Here is a 15,922-nt window from a genome sequence, read left to right on the forward strand (position 1 = left end):
CCATTGTGAAAAGGTATGCCAAGTATTTGGAAGGTGTTACCAGTTTGCCTTGGGGATTCTATTCATGACCACACCATTGTTGGCGAAGGAGCCAATTTCGGGAAGGAAAATGGTGGAACTTGGTTGGAAAAAGGTCAGTGCAGTGCTAGAATCTGGCTAATTACAATGTAATTACGAATATTTCTTAATAAGTCATTTACAATTTCATTTGTACAGTTGAGGGTAGTTTAGACTTTTAAAAATTTGTTTATATTTTATTTTTAATTTGTTTTTCTATTTTTATTAATGAAATGTTGATTTACTATTTTTAGGAATGAAAAGTTAAAATCTAACATTCTTCTGGTGAGCCCTTATTTTTAATCATAATTATAGCCACATGGACTGGTTTAACAAAACCGTCATGATATTAACTACGGAACAAAAACATTGAAAAACAAATGCATTATTAAGAAAAGTGAAGAGGATTGCTTGGATGAATGCCACTTAATTTCAATATCTTTCTTTGTGCATTGTAATATTGAAATATATTGTGTGTGATGTTCAAAATGGGACATCTTGCTTCCCTATTTATAATGGGTCGAGAAAAGGAAAAAGCTAAGAACTCATGAATTTGGCTGTCAATTTCTGAAGGGCTGCTAATTTCGTTAATTACAAATAATTAATTTGCTGGTGGCCACACAGGTTCAAAAAATGCCTAATTTGAAATTTTCTTAGTTGACCATGTAATTTAATCAATTTAAAATTGAATTATACATACATTTGTTAAATACATATACATATATATATACATATACATATACATATATATATACATATACATATAATATATATATATATATATATACATATATATATATATATATATAAAAGCTATGTCTACCCGGTAAAACTATAGCTGCCCAAGTTGCAATTTAATTTGTAAAATAATACTTCTCACCCGTAACTACATCATACCCATCCCCATTTCAAACTAATTTTCATTTCCCAATTTCTTTTCCATTTTTTCATTTTCATTTTCATTTTTTATTTTTTTTAAGTTTTTTTTATTTTTTTTATTTTTTTTTAAAAAAGGTTGTTGGATAACCAATTCAATTAATGCTTAAAGTACTATTTGAATTTTTAGTTAATGTTTTAAAATAAAAACAAGTTTTTTTAAGAATAAAACAAATTAAGAACTTGTTTTTTATATTTGACTAAAATTAAAATATTTAATAATAAAAATTTGTAAGAAATGCGAAAAAAAAAGCAAGTTTTTGGAAACTGAAAAAATTGTATACGAAAATCTTGTACAAAAAATGTGACAAACACATAATTTTTTTTTTAACAAATACTTTTTTTTTTCTTTTTCATCTACAATTTTAATCTTTATATATTTTATTTATTTTATGGATCTTTCGAGACACCAATTTGAAATATAGTTCACTCAATGTTTAGGGTGTGCATCAAAAAAATTTAGGGTAAGGGTCTTTTAACCTAACGGTTTGCTACAATTATATTATTTACAAATCGTTAGTTAAAATAAAAAACTACCTGTCTCTCCAATACTCTATTGACTCCACTTTTAAGAAACCAACTTTGGCAGCAACCATCATTAAAGACTATTGATGCTTCACTCCGATGATATACTTTGGCGACCAACACCAACGATGACCACTTTTGGTGACTAGATCGGGCGATTATTCCTAGCTATCAATTCTGACAATCAACTCCATGATAGAGTTAACATGCATAATACAAAAGCAAACAAAATCATTAATCACTATAATTCCATCAATTTGAGAAACAAGAATGCATAATCATAATTTCCAACAATAGGGTTTCAGGTTGAATACCTTTGATGATTTCCACTTGTTCCTTGCAATCTCCACGAAATTGACTCTTCAATTCTTGTAGTAAACCTCCACAAGAGTTTTCTCTACTAGCCTTAGATTGAGTGGTGGAACTTCAACTGAAGGTGAATTTGGGATTGAATTAGAGAGAGAACAATTTTCTTCAAAGAGTTCTATTTTTCTTTTTTTTTTTTCAATTTTGCATGCCCATAATTCAAACGAATTATGAAGTATTTAAGCAAAATAATCATGCAAAAGGATTAATTGACTATTTGGCACTTCAAATATCACTAATTTAGTGGATTAGGTGTTCAAATTTGGGAAAAATCCATTATGGATTTAGAAAACAAAATTTTCAATTTAATTTAATTTAATTTAATTTTCAATTAAAATCAAATTAAATTTAATAAATTCAATTTCTGAAATTGAATTTTAAATTGAAATTGATTTATTAATTCATTAAATAGTTAATTAAACAAATTTAAATAATTAAATAATAATAATTTAATATCAAATGTTAAATTAATAAAACACCTAATTTAAACATGAATCTCTATTCATGTAGTCAATATTTAAATATATTGAACTCCCCAAATATATTTAATTTCAATAAATTTAAACGTTAATTATCTGGAATATAATTATTCAAAACTAATTTGAATTTGAACATTTCAAATTCACTCAATCTTCTAATCTAAGGTTTAATCCTTTTACGAGCTGGTAGAGGGAGCTAATGGATCTCTAGATCATGTGCTCAAATGATTTGAGATTAATTGGCTAAACTCTTTAAACAAAATAATCACTATACGTTAATTACCAAGACACATCGCTATAGCTCAGTAGTTGAACTCTTCTCACTGTAGATATATTTTTGTCCACTTGATTTAACTATAATCAGTAAGTCGATCCTTCACAGGTCGTTCGTATTTACTACTAGGTCAAAATTACCATTTTACCCTTGTAATACATCTTGCTCCTTAAGTTTCCACTGATCCTTTATTAAACAATTGGTTTATGGTCTAACCAATAAACCAAATCCCTCTTTTTCACGAGAGGGCGGGCCCTCTTTATTTAAGACCAGGAATCATTACTTAAGGGAACAATCTACTTGCTGACCCTAAGACAGGTAGAAGTGAATTTCGTCATGCAAGACTATGTCCCTATCTATCTATCCAGTCTTACCCCTAAAATGGGAGGCTTATTGAATGATGATGTTGAACATTCTCACCTATACATATTAAAAGATAATCCTAAATAAATAGAAGTTTACAGTTAGCTCAGGATTAAGATCGAATTGCCTTAGGTCATCAATTTGAAATAGTCAGTTCTAACAGTAAACGATTGTTATGAAGAAAAGTGACTATTTCGTGGTCCAATCTTATGCAAACGTCTTTTGCATAGAATGCCCCTACTTGCATGTCTCGACATGAACGAATTTGGGATCAGATCATTAGTATATACACAAAGTGGGCCGCATCCATAGTATTCCCAAGATAAGGTACCCAACCTCATCCATATACTTATAGACCTTTTTTATTATATACTAAAATTTGATCCTCTTTTATGTCTTTTTTTTATTATATACTAAAATTTGATCCTCTTTTATGTCTTTATATAAAGTTTAAGTATTCATTTTATAGCTGAAGGAAATCAAACGCGAGGATTTTCATGAGCAGCGGAAGGGATCGTTCCAAATTCCATTCCGATTGAACACAAAATAATTACAATCTAAAACGGAAACTAACAGGTCATGCATATACAAAAATTACAGCATGCTAAACGATGATACAAGGGATAGAGGATGCATACATTTGAAGAACCATTCTTTAAGGATCCCTCGATTAGTCTACAAAGCGTCCATAACAACATTCACGACGGGAACAACACGACCATGAACACAATGAACAACTCCTTGAATCCAATCGAGTCCCACTCGATTCATGAATAGAGTAAGAACACCACCACAATGGTTACCTTGGTATTCTCGGTGTGAGAATCTAGGAGTGATGGGCTTTGTATGATTTTGGCTTGAGGAAGAGACTGGAGGACTACAATCGAGTAGACAATCGAGCAAGTGGGAGATAAGAACACAGTCTATTGCATAGACGATGTGCTCGATCGTTTAGTAAACGACAGCCTATCGTATAGACTTAGCCACTCGATTATGTAGAAATGATCACCTGAATGACTATCGTATAGTCAACTCTAAGCGATCACTTAGTTGATCGTGTAGTCTCTCAATGCTATCGCTTAGTAAAACACTTTTACTTGATAGCTTATTTCTGCGAGTACTTTCCGAATGAAGTAACTTTTAATTTTAGGAAAACAATTTTTCTTTTATCTCACAGTTACCATAAAACTTCCAATAACCTCCAATTCAATCGGTTATTAGAGAAAAAGAAATTAATTATTATATAATTAATATATTATAAATAAATATGATAACCAACTTATCATATTATATTTATAATCTATAGTTTTAATATTTCATCATATGAAACATACAAACCATAGTTCTTTTTCTATTTTATGGTACTTAATGTAAATCATATTTACATTAATTCCTCCATATAATGTATCTCATACATCACACCAATTATATCACATATAATCGAATTTCCTCTTATTAATTTGAATACTTCAAGCTAACCCCAAAAATTTGATTCTCAACTTGAACCCATTGAGCTACCAAGGGGACCTTATGGACCTATAGCTTGAAGCTCTAACGGTACATGAATAACTGACTAAACTCTTTAGTCATGAGATCCACCATCCGTTAACTGTCGGGCACTCCACTAAAGATCTACAGCTGCACTCTTCTCACTACAGATATATTTCTGTGCCATATTAACCAATCAACAGCGCGATAACCCTTCACAAATCACTCGTAAGTACAGTTGGACAATTTATCGTTTTGCTCCTGTAGTTACATCTAACTCCTTAAGTACCACTGATTTCTTTAGTGAACAATAAGTCATAGTCCTACTATGACTGGGTCCTCTTTTCCAAACAGAGGATGTAGCCACTATGTTGAAGACCCGGAATCAACCCTTAAGGGAATAATTTATCTACTTATCCTTGCTTTGAGGAAGGAATGAATTCCGTCTTGTGTAACTGAGTTCCTAGCTCCCTAATCAGACAAATCTCTGAAAAGGTAGACTTGTTGATTTGGCAATCTGACCACTCTTACCCATACTAATCAAATGACCGCCCTCATAAGCAAGAATTTCCAAAACACTCAAGATTAAGGTCATGTCACCTATGGTCGTTTTAGTGAGATGTAAGTCTCAATTATCAACGACGTTATATAAAGAGACTAATCATCTCGTGGTCCGATCTTATATAAACTCTTTGTATATGACACCCCCGCTCGCATGTCTCCATATGAATGGTCAGGATCAGACCATCTGTAGTAATTTACAACACTTGTAAATCTCTATAAAGTGGGCCATATCCGTAGTGCCACCAGGATAAGGTATCCCTCCTTTATCCTTATGCTACAGACCTTTTAGGTTATTACTTAAGGCATGATCCACTTGTATATCTCATATACATGCTTAAGTTTACATGAAATAACCACAAATCTTAGTTTATTGGATATGAGTAAATGCAAATAAAATAACTCTTATTTTATTTATAACAATGTGTACTAACTGCTTACAAACTACGAGATTCCAAGAGAATCAGGACACCAATCCCAACAATAGCCATGGGTGATAGGATATACTAGCATGCAACGGAAGCATAATCAATAAGCACTCTAATTATATTAACTTGAGTTCTAAAGATGTTTATGCAAAAAATCAAGTGGGTTTTATTTTCAACATACCTTTGATGAATTCTTCCAAATCCAGGCTACTCTTCACGTCAATTTAGCTCCAAATCGTTAGTGAACTACCAAGAGATCTTCTCTACTATTTTTAACCTTGAATTTGAGTGGTGGAACTCGAATTTGAGTGAATTTGTGAGGTAAACTTTCTGGGTTTTAGAGGAAGAAGATGAAGCTTGCAGAAAACTTTTTTCCAACAACATAACTTTTTCTCTTCTTCACAATTCAGGAGATTTTATCACCACCAGCGTGCAAACACTTCAAAAGATTGACAAGGCTAACAACTGCTTTAAGTTGATGGTGGGATTTGTGTGAATTTGCATGGGAGACAGCTCATGCTTAGAAGAAAAATGGGAAATTCCCACTTTAAAGCTCAATTTCCATTTCAAATCAATTCCCTTTTAATTAATTCTATAATTAATCAAATTTTGATTTAATTAATTCTCAATTAATCAAATCTAAAGTTACAAAATTCGATTTCTTAAATTGAATTTAAAATTTGAAATTAATTTGATTTTTAATTAATTAAAAATATATAATTAATTAATTTAGTATCAAATATTAAATTAATAACGCATTTAATTTTAAACATGAATCATATTCATGTAATTAATATTTAAATCAAAATTTAAATATTATAAACTCTCCAACTTTGTTTAATTTCAACAAATTAAACGTTAATTATATCGAATATAATTAAACAAACCCTAATTTGATTTCGAACTTATTCAAATTCAAACCTAATTCAATTTGAACAATTTAAATTGACATTATTCCAAATTCACTCAATTTAACAATTCAAGGTGTTCATGTTTTACGAGCTAGTAGAGGAACTTTATGGACCTACAGATCATGAGCTTCAATGGTTTAAGATTAATTGGCTAAAACTCTTTAGATCAAATTAATCAATATTCGTTAACTATCAAGTCACACCACTATAGCTCGATAGGTGCACTCTCCTCACCGTAGATGTATTTGTGTCCACATAATTTAACCGTAACCAGTAAGTCGACCCTGCACAGGTTGTTCGCAATAACGGTTGGGTCAATATGCTATTTTACCCTCGATATTACATCTTGTTCCTTAAGTTCCTACTGATCCTCTAGTGAACAATTGGTTTATGATCCAATTACTAAACCGGATGCCTCTTGAGCCAAAGAGAGGGTGGGGCCCCTTGTTTAAAACCTGGATTTAGTACTTAAGAGAACAACTCTTTTATTCATAAATTGGGTAGACTTGAATTCTGTCTTGCACCCTATGTCCCCAGTTATCTACCCGGTCTTACCCCTGAAATGGGAGGCTTATTGAGCCGGTGCTATTGAGCCAACCCTCACTTATGTAAATCTAAGAATAATCCCAAATATACAAGAGTTCATTGTTGGATTAAGGTCGAGTTATCTAGGTCATCTAAGCGAAATTGTCAGTCTTAAACAGTAAACAACGTTATAAAGTAAGAGCAACTTATTTCTTAGTCCGATCTTATGCAAACTCATTGCATAGGACGTCTCCATTCCTCATGTCAATACATGAACGAATCAGGATCACTTCGTTTGTAGTATCTTTACATCAACTTGTAACAACTACAGAGTAGACCGCATCTAATAGTGTTACTAGAATAAGGCACCTAACCTTATTCATATACTATAGATCGTTTTGGCTATTTACTCGAACTTGATCCATTTTTATGTCTCTACATGAAGTTCAAGTATTCATGTAATAGTCATGGATATTAGTTTATTGGATTTAGACTTTCCGAATGCAATTTAAAGATTCAATAACAACTTTATTGAAGAAATGGTGAATAACATCTTTATTAATAATAGAATATGTTTAATTTTACAATCTATGAGTTTTAAGACATACAACGCAATAATATTCCCACTTGGAGTAAAAATTCAGTGGATCATTATATAAAAATAAATACAATGTTGAGTTACAAGAGAATAAATACAATAAACTAAGGCATCAGATACCCATAAATTCTCCCACTTGTCCTAGTTATAAATATCTTGTAGACCTAGTCCTACTAGGTGACCCTTGAACACTTTAGCCGAGAGGGTCTTTATAAATGGATCAACTAAATTGTCGTGTGAGGCTATTACTACAGGCTGGCTTGGATAAACACCTAAACTTAGGTAATTTAATTAACTGGAGCATTCTTAAGTGAATATATACCAAAAAATAAATGTTAGGACACTTCAGTGGGAGTGTAATAGCATATATGATATGTTATTAGAACACTTCGGTGGGAATTTAAGAATGCTTCAGTGAGAGATTAACATATATGATATATTATTTTTAGCTCTCATGGCCCTAAGAGTTCACAATCGAGATTTATGTTTCGCTTTCTATTACCCTGAGAGTGACCTCCATTCGGTGAATAGGGAAAGTTGTTCACAGTAAAATCAAAAGTGATTTTTGATTTTCATTCACACGTCCTAAGAGTTTCACACTGTGAGATTCATGCGACGCTTCGTGTCACCCTGGGAGTGACCTCCATTTGGAAAGTGTTTACATGAGTCAAGATCAAGGTGAATGAGGGAAAATTGTTCAATGTAAAATCAAATATACGATATATTGATTTCAACTCTCACATCCCTAGAAAGTTCACATCGTGAGATTCATATGACGCTTAGTGTCACCCTAGGAGTGACCTCTATTCGGAAAGTGTTTGTATGGGTCAAGATCAAGGTGAATGGGGGAAGTAGTTTATAGTAAGTAGGTGAAGGATATGTGTTAATGTGTCCTGCAGTCTCTTCCGTTTGTTTGGACCATGAGATTCCTATGTTGTGCTTGCATGTCGTCTTTAAATCGACCTTGCTAGTCGTCAGAGGGTTATAACATAGGATTCAGAACAACTAAAACTCCAAAAATGGATAGGATTTCTTAGGTCGTTTTCCAATATTAACTTTCCAATTCGGTTGCATCATTGGGGCCGACCTCTGAGGTCTGAAAATGGAGGTTACACTTATGGAATTACTAAAGTGTTAGTGAGTTCTGACAAAAACGGCGGCTAAATGACAATCGGAATATGAGTTATTTTGGAGATAGTATTTAGTCAAGAATGTCTTGCTTTAGTAAAAGAGTATTTGATTGTCCCTCAGTAGCACTTATTCTGACTCAATAAAGTATCGTTGAAAAAATAATGAATTTTGGGTACATTATTACTATGCTAAAACATGATTGGGTTTAAAAGCAATTCACTAATAAAATTTGTTTATATTTTCATAATGATAAGTTCTTAAGTACAACTATTGACTTCTGATAAACTTACCGGGGATAACTATGCTACGTGAAATCAAACTTCAATATAATACTGGTGATAAATGGCCTGAGGTTTGTTTTCATAGAGGAATATCCTCCCATTCCTAGCTCAAATGCAAACCGAAATGTTCGGGATCATACGAAAAATGGGTCAGGGCTAACGAGAAAGCCCGTGCCTATATTCTTGCCAACATATCTGATGTATTGACCAAGAAACATGAGAGCATGAGTATTGCCAGGCAGATTATGAAATCTCTGCGTCGGATGTTTGGACAACCGTCATTCTCCCTAAGGCATGATACAATCAAATATGTTTACAACTATCGTATGAAAGAAGGAGCCTCTATTAGAGAACATTTCCTAGACATGATGATCCATTTCAACGTGGCAGAAGTAAACAGTGCTGTCGTTAATGAGAAGAGTCAAGTTGGTTTTGTTCTTGAATCTCTTCCAAAGAGTTTCTTACAGTTCTATACGAACGCACTGATGAATAATAGAGTATAACTTGACTACACTTCTCAATGAGCTTCAGGCTTACCAGACCATGATGAGAGCAAAAGGATTGGAACCAGAGGTAAATGTTACAACTGCAAAAAAAAAAAAAAAAAAAGAGGATCGTCCTTTAAAAAGCCTGATATTGCTTCTTCTTCAAAGAGTAAGAGTATTCCAGTAAAGAAGAACAAAGAGAAAAGGAAACAAAAACTTACTGGCCGCAAAGGAAGGACAAAAGCTACAGATCATAAAGGAAAGTGTTTCCATTGCAGTGAAGAAGGGCATTGGAAAAGGAACTGCCCATAGTATCTTGCAGAGAAAAGAGTGGAGAAGGCAAAGTATGGAAACTAGTTTCTAAGGGCTGCTTGTAGTGAGATAGTACTCCAGATTGTGAATATGGGAGAATATCTCAAAACGACTAGTGGAAGATGTTGCAGTTGTTGTTGAAAGATAAACTTGTTTACTTTTGTTATTGTAGTGAAAGTTATTTTATCTTTCGTAAAGAACATATTGTATAAATATTTTTTTATAAATGAAATGTTCTTTAGCAAAAGTTTTTTTTTTTGTTCTACCCTATAGCAACTTCTTGTAGAACCAACCAAGTTAAAAGCCATTTTTAAATATTTAGATATTTAAAAATGGCTAGAAATCAATAAAGGCAAATAGTTATTTAACCTAAGTAATAAGTTTAGAACACTAGAAAAGTTCAAGGTGTATAAAACTTGTTAGATAAAATAAATTTGAAATACTTTGATTGATTCAAAGTAAAGAATATAGAGAGTTTGAAATTTCTAGGGCTATTTTGATAGAACATGAAATTCAGTGAAAACTCTCTACACCTAGTTGGCTTAATTTTTTTTTAACATCATTCCAATTTTGAGTTTTTTTTTTCTTCTGAAACTCCATATAAGATGTGGTGAGCTCATAAAAGCTGTTATGATATGTAAAAGATGTTTACATAGTTCAAAAATCAGAAAGAGATTAGCACGTGTTAGTGTTGAAACCTTAAGTATTGGAATACCGTTCAAATAGCATGCCTATTTGTAGGTAATCCAAAAATAGTATATTTTTCAAGAAGATGAAAAATCAAGTGTTTGTATTGACAAAGACCAAATTCTCTAGAAAAATATATGAGATCACCACGTATTATTTGTATTCCATAAAAGCAAGTGTATATCAATAAGAGTTATTGATCAAAGCTAATAATGTAACAAAAGTTGTTTAGACAGGTCAGATGCATCTTACTCAAAGAGTTGAGGGTATCTTGATGTAGTGGGAGGAATGTACGACAACCTAGCCACAATTTAAGTAGAAACTCAAGTAACCAAATCTTGGTGACGGTATCGAGAAAGGAAGAGTTGTGAAAATAAGATGCATTTCTTGTGTAGTTTAATGAGAAATCCATAGTATACTAAAGTGTTTACAGCAATCCTCTTGGCTAAAGTGTTTGAGGATCACCTAGTGTGACTAGGATTACGAATTAGATAATCTAGGGCAAGTGGGAGAAAAACCATGGGTATGTGATACCCTAGTTTATTGTATTTCTATGTAAAACTCAAAAACTCAAACATTATGCATTCATATATGTGTTATCACTAGAGTTTTAGTCCAAGTAAGAGTTTGTTGAGTTTATGTCCTAAAACTCGTGATTTGTAAACAATAAACTTATTTTTTTTTTTTTGGAAATTCAATAAAGTCATTATTGAATATATGAATTGTTTATTTTGTTTTAGAAATAAATCCAATAAACTAAAATATCCATGACTATTACATGAGTACTTGAAATTTTTGTGGAGACATACGAGTGGATCAAGTTCGAGTAAATAGTCTAAACGATCTATAGTATATGAATAAGGTTGGGTATTCTGGTAATACTATCAGATGCGGCCAACTCTGTAGTTGTTACAAGAAGTTGTAAAGTGCTATAGAAGAAGTGATCCTGATTCGTACATGTAGTGACATGAGAAGTGGGGCCGATCTATGCAATGAGTTTGCACAAGATTGGACGAAGAAATAAGCCACTCTTACTTTATAACGTTGTTTACTGTTTAAGACTGACTATTTCAAAACGGTGACCTAGGTTACTTGACCTTAATCCTGAGCTAATTATGAACTCCTATTTATTCGAGATTATCCTTAGATTTGCATAGGTGAGGGTTGACTCAACAGCGCCGGTTCAATAAGCCTCCATTTCAGGGGTAAGATCGGGTAGATAGTTGGGGACATAGGGTGCAAGATGGAATTCACTCCTACCCATTTTCAGGGATAGTAGAGAGGTTGTTCCCTTGAATGCTGACTCCGAGTCTTGAACAAGTGATCCCACCCTTTCATTGACCTGAGAGGGATTCGGTTTAATGATCGAATCACAAACCAATTGTTCATTAGATGATCAGTGGGACATAAGGAACAAGAGGTAATCTTGGGGGTAAAACAACCTTTTGACCCAGCCGCTATTACGAACAACTTGTGAAGGGTTAACTCACTAATCATGGTTATATCAAGTGGATACAATATATCTACAGTGAGGGGAGTGCAACTACACACTTTAGTGGAGTGACCCGGTAGTTAACGAATGGGGGTTAATTCAGTGTAAAGAGTTTAGCCAATTAATCTCAGATTGTTGGAGCCCATGATCTGTAGGTCCATTAGGTTCTCTTACCAGCTCACAAACGCATAGACCTTAGAGTAGTGTGATAAGTTGATTGAATCGTTCAAATTAGAATTAAGACAATTAGTAATTATATGTGATATAGTTACACGTTTAATTTTGGAATCAAATAAAATTGGAGAATCGATTAATATTTAAATATGATTTAAATATTAAATTCATGAATAGGGATTCATAATAGTGGAATTGGTGATTAATTAATTTGATGATATTAAATTAATTAGAATTAATTAAATTATTTAATTAATTATTAATTATTAATTTTATTAGAAAAATTAATTATTGAATTTTGTAAAATTAATAAAAACTTAACTTTAATTAAAGAATTAAAATTAAAAAGTTAATTTTTAATTTTAATTTTGGAAAATTTTCAAAATTAAAATAAAAAATTGAAAAATTAGAAAAATTGGAAAAGTGGGAATTTCCCACTTCTTCACCTAGTAGGTTAGTCACCAATCCATTACATTTTCAACTCAAATGCTCAAGGTGGAGTTGGAGTTCATGCAGGATGTTGATTTGCATGAAAGTCAAGCAATATAACAATAAGATCTGAGTGGAAATGGTGAGGCAATCTGTTGCAATTTGCTGAGAAAAGTGGTTGAAAACTCAATCTAAAGCTCCAAGAGAAAGGGTGATGCAATCTGTTGCAATTTACTGAGAAGAGTGGTTGAAGAAGTGTTATTCACACTACTGAAAACAAATTCTTCACCTCTAATTTCCCTAATTCAAGTTTGTTTTGAGTCCCACAACTCAATCTAAGGCTCCAAGAGAATTATAGGGAAGACCTTATTGTAGTTCACAACCAAAGGAAAAGGAGATTGCAGCTGAAGATCGTGATTCAAGAGGTACTTCAAAGATTAGTGTTGAAAATCTCTTTTTTAGTTTATGAGCATGCTGAATTTGAAGTGAAAATTAATGAATTAGAATGCTTAATGATTCTATTTTTCTTCCGCTACTTGTTTTGTATTTCAACACTTCCCAAACCCCAACTTTACAGAATTACAATTTTACAGAGGAATAAAGAATTATCCATTTACATATAAGAATACAACATGCTAATTACAAAAAAAAAAAAAAAAAGGGTCTAGAAAACCCTTACCATTAAAGACGTTCTTCAAATGAAATCCTAAAAACCAGAAAAGGCACGATCACAAGATGACCTCGGTATTCTCTGATCAAAATCCAGGAGTATGTAGTGCTCTAGTGATTTTGGATTGAGAGGGGGGGTTGATTGAGAGAAGAGAAGAGAAAACAATGGGGATTAATTTCTTCTAAAAAACACAGAGAGCTCTACAATCGGATTTTCAAGAAGAAGATGCAGTTATTTAGAAACTAATTCCCATTCACATAAAAAAGGAGAGAAAATAGGGGGGAAGGAGTTCCCTCCCTCCCATTATTTAATTTAAAAATAAATAAAATAAAATAAATTAATTTATTTAGTTAAATAATTTAATATATATTAATATGATAACTATCTTATCATATACTATATATATTAAACTTTACATTATATCAAATATAACATACAACCTATAGTTTTAATATTGTATCATATACAATTTAACCTATAGTTTCTTTTCTCTCACTAATGGCTTTTAATATAAATCACATTTATATTAAATTCTACTATATGAATCCAATTCATATAATTAATATTTGAATCATATTCAAATATTTATTTCCTTTAAAAAATACTTAATATACAATGTATCAAATACATTATAGTAATTATATCACATATAACTAAAATTAAATTAATTATCATATATAATCAATTCCCTCAATTAATTTGAACAATTCAAACTAATCCAGAAATTGATTCTCATTAATTCTTGATGAGCTACCGAGGGGATCTCATGGACTTGTAGTTTGAAGCTCCAACAGTACATGAATAATCAATTAAACTCTTTAATTAGATTACTGATTATTCACCATCTGTTAACTATCGGACACTCCACTAAAGACCGACAGCTGCACTTTTCGTACTACAGATATATTTCTGTGTCCATTGGATATAACCAATTAACAGTACAATGACTCTTCACAAATTTCTCGTAAGTACAACTGGGCCAAAATTACCGTTTTGTCCTTGTAGTTACATCTAACTCCTTAAGTACAATTGATCTTTCTAATCAACAATAAATAATAGCCCAACTATGATCATACCCCTCTTGGACCAGGAGAGGATTTGTCACCACATTGTTCAAGCCCTGGAATCAGTCCGTAAGGGAGCAAGTTATCTATTTGGCCCGATATTGGAAAAAAAGTTAATTCCTTCTTGTGTAGCTGTGTTCTAAGCTCCCCAATCAGACGAATCCCAAAATGGTAGGCTTGTTGAGTCGGCAATCTTGCCATTCTCACCTATTCAAATCAAAGGACTACCTTCATAGGCAGGAGTTCACGACTCACTCATGATTCAGGTCTGTTATCTATGGTCATCCTGGTGAAATATAAGTCTCTATTATAAACAATGTTATATAATGAGACTAAACATTGTGTGGTCCGGTCTTATACAAACTCCTTTGTATAGAATATCCCGCTCACATGTCTCCACATGAATGATCAGGATCAAATCATTTGTAGTACTTTACAACTATTGTAACATCTACAAAGTGGGCCATACTCGTAATGTCACCAGGATAATGTATCCAGCTTTATCCATCTACTGCAGGCCATTTAGGTTATCACTTAAACATAATCCATCCGTATGTCTCTACATTCATGTTTAAGCTACGAGATAACCTTGGATGCTAGTTTATTAATTGTGGTTAATGCAATTAATTTTGAAATAAAACATCACATATTTTAATTCATAAATAAAATGTTTGTACATTACAATTATAAACTACGAGACCCTACGAGATTTAAGACATTGATCCCAAAAATCTCCCATTTGACCTAAAGCCATTGGGGCGTATGATGTAAAAGTGAAACTAAAATACAAAGTACACAAAAAAAATAAACTAACGCACAAACCACCCAGTACAAATTTCCCAGTTTCCTTAGTCTAAATGTGGCCTGTCCCATAGACCCATACTCTTCAAATGACCCTAAAACACTTTAGCCATGGGGGCCTTTATAAATGGATCACCAACATTGTGCTCCGAAGCTATCTGCGTGACGATCACGTCCCCTCGATGCACAATATCTCGAATGAGATGATACTTCCGCTCGAGTGCTTCCCACGCTTGTGACCAATAGGCTTTCATGAATTAGCCACAACACCACTATTATCACAATAAGGTACTGAGCCAAACAGCTTCCCTAGCAGCTTCACAAGCTGCTACATACTCGGTCTCCATAATGGAGTCAGAAATGCACCCTTGCTTGGTGCTCCTCCAGACTACTGCTCCTCCATTAAGAGTGAACACTGATCCTGATATGGATTTCCTAGAATCCTTATCAGTCTGGAAATCAGAATCTGTGTATCCAGTAAGGATCTGATCATTAGAGCCAGACAGGAGTATGTAGTTCTTCGTTCTTCGTAGATACTTAAGAATGTTCTTAACGACGGTCCAGTGATCAAATCCTAGATTAGACTGATATCTATTGACTATTCCCACCATATAACAAATGTTAGGTCTCGTATATAACATCGCATACATCAGACTGCCTACAACCGATGCATAGGGGATTAGTCTCATTTCCTCAACCTCTTGAGGTATCTTAGGACACTGTTCCTTAGACAAGATAACTCCATGCCTGAAAGATTGTAAACCTCTCTTGGAGTTCTGCATCGAATACTTTACAAGTATTTTGTTATGATGTTTGAGACAGAGCTAGCGTTTTGTTCTTTCGATCTTGAAAGATTTGAATTCCTAGAACAAATTGAGTCTCTCC

Source organism: Benincasa hispida, chromosome 5 (assembly GCF_009727055.1).
Source record: "Benincasa hispida cultivar B227 chromosome 5, ASM972705v1, whole genome shotgun sequence".
NCBI classification, from domain to species: Eukaryota; Viridiplantae; Streptophyta; class Magnoliopsida; order Cucurbitales; family Cucurbitaceae; genus Benincasa; species Benincasa hispida.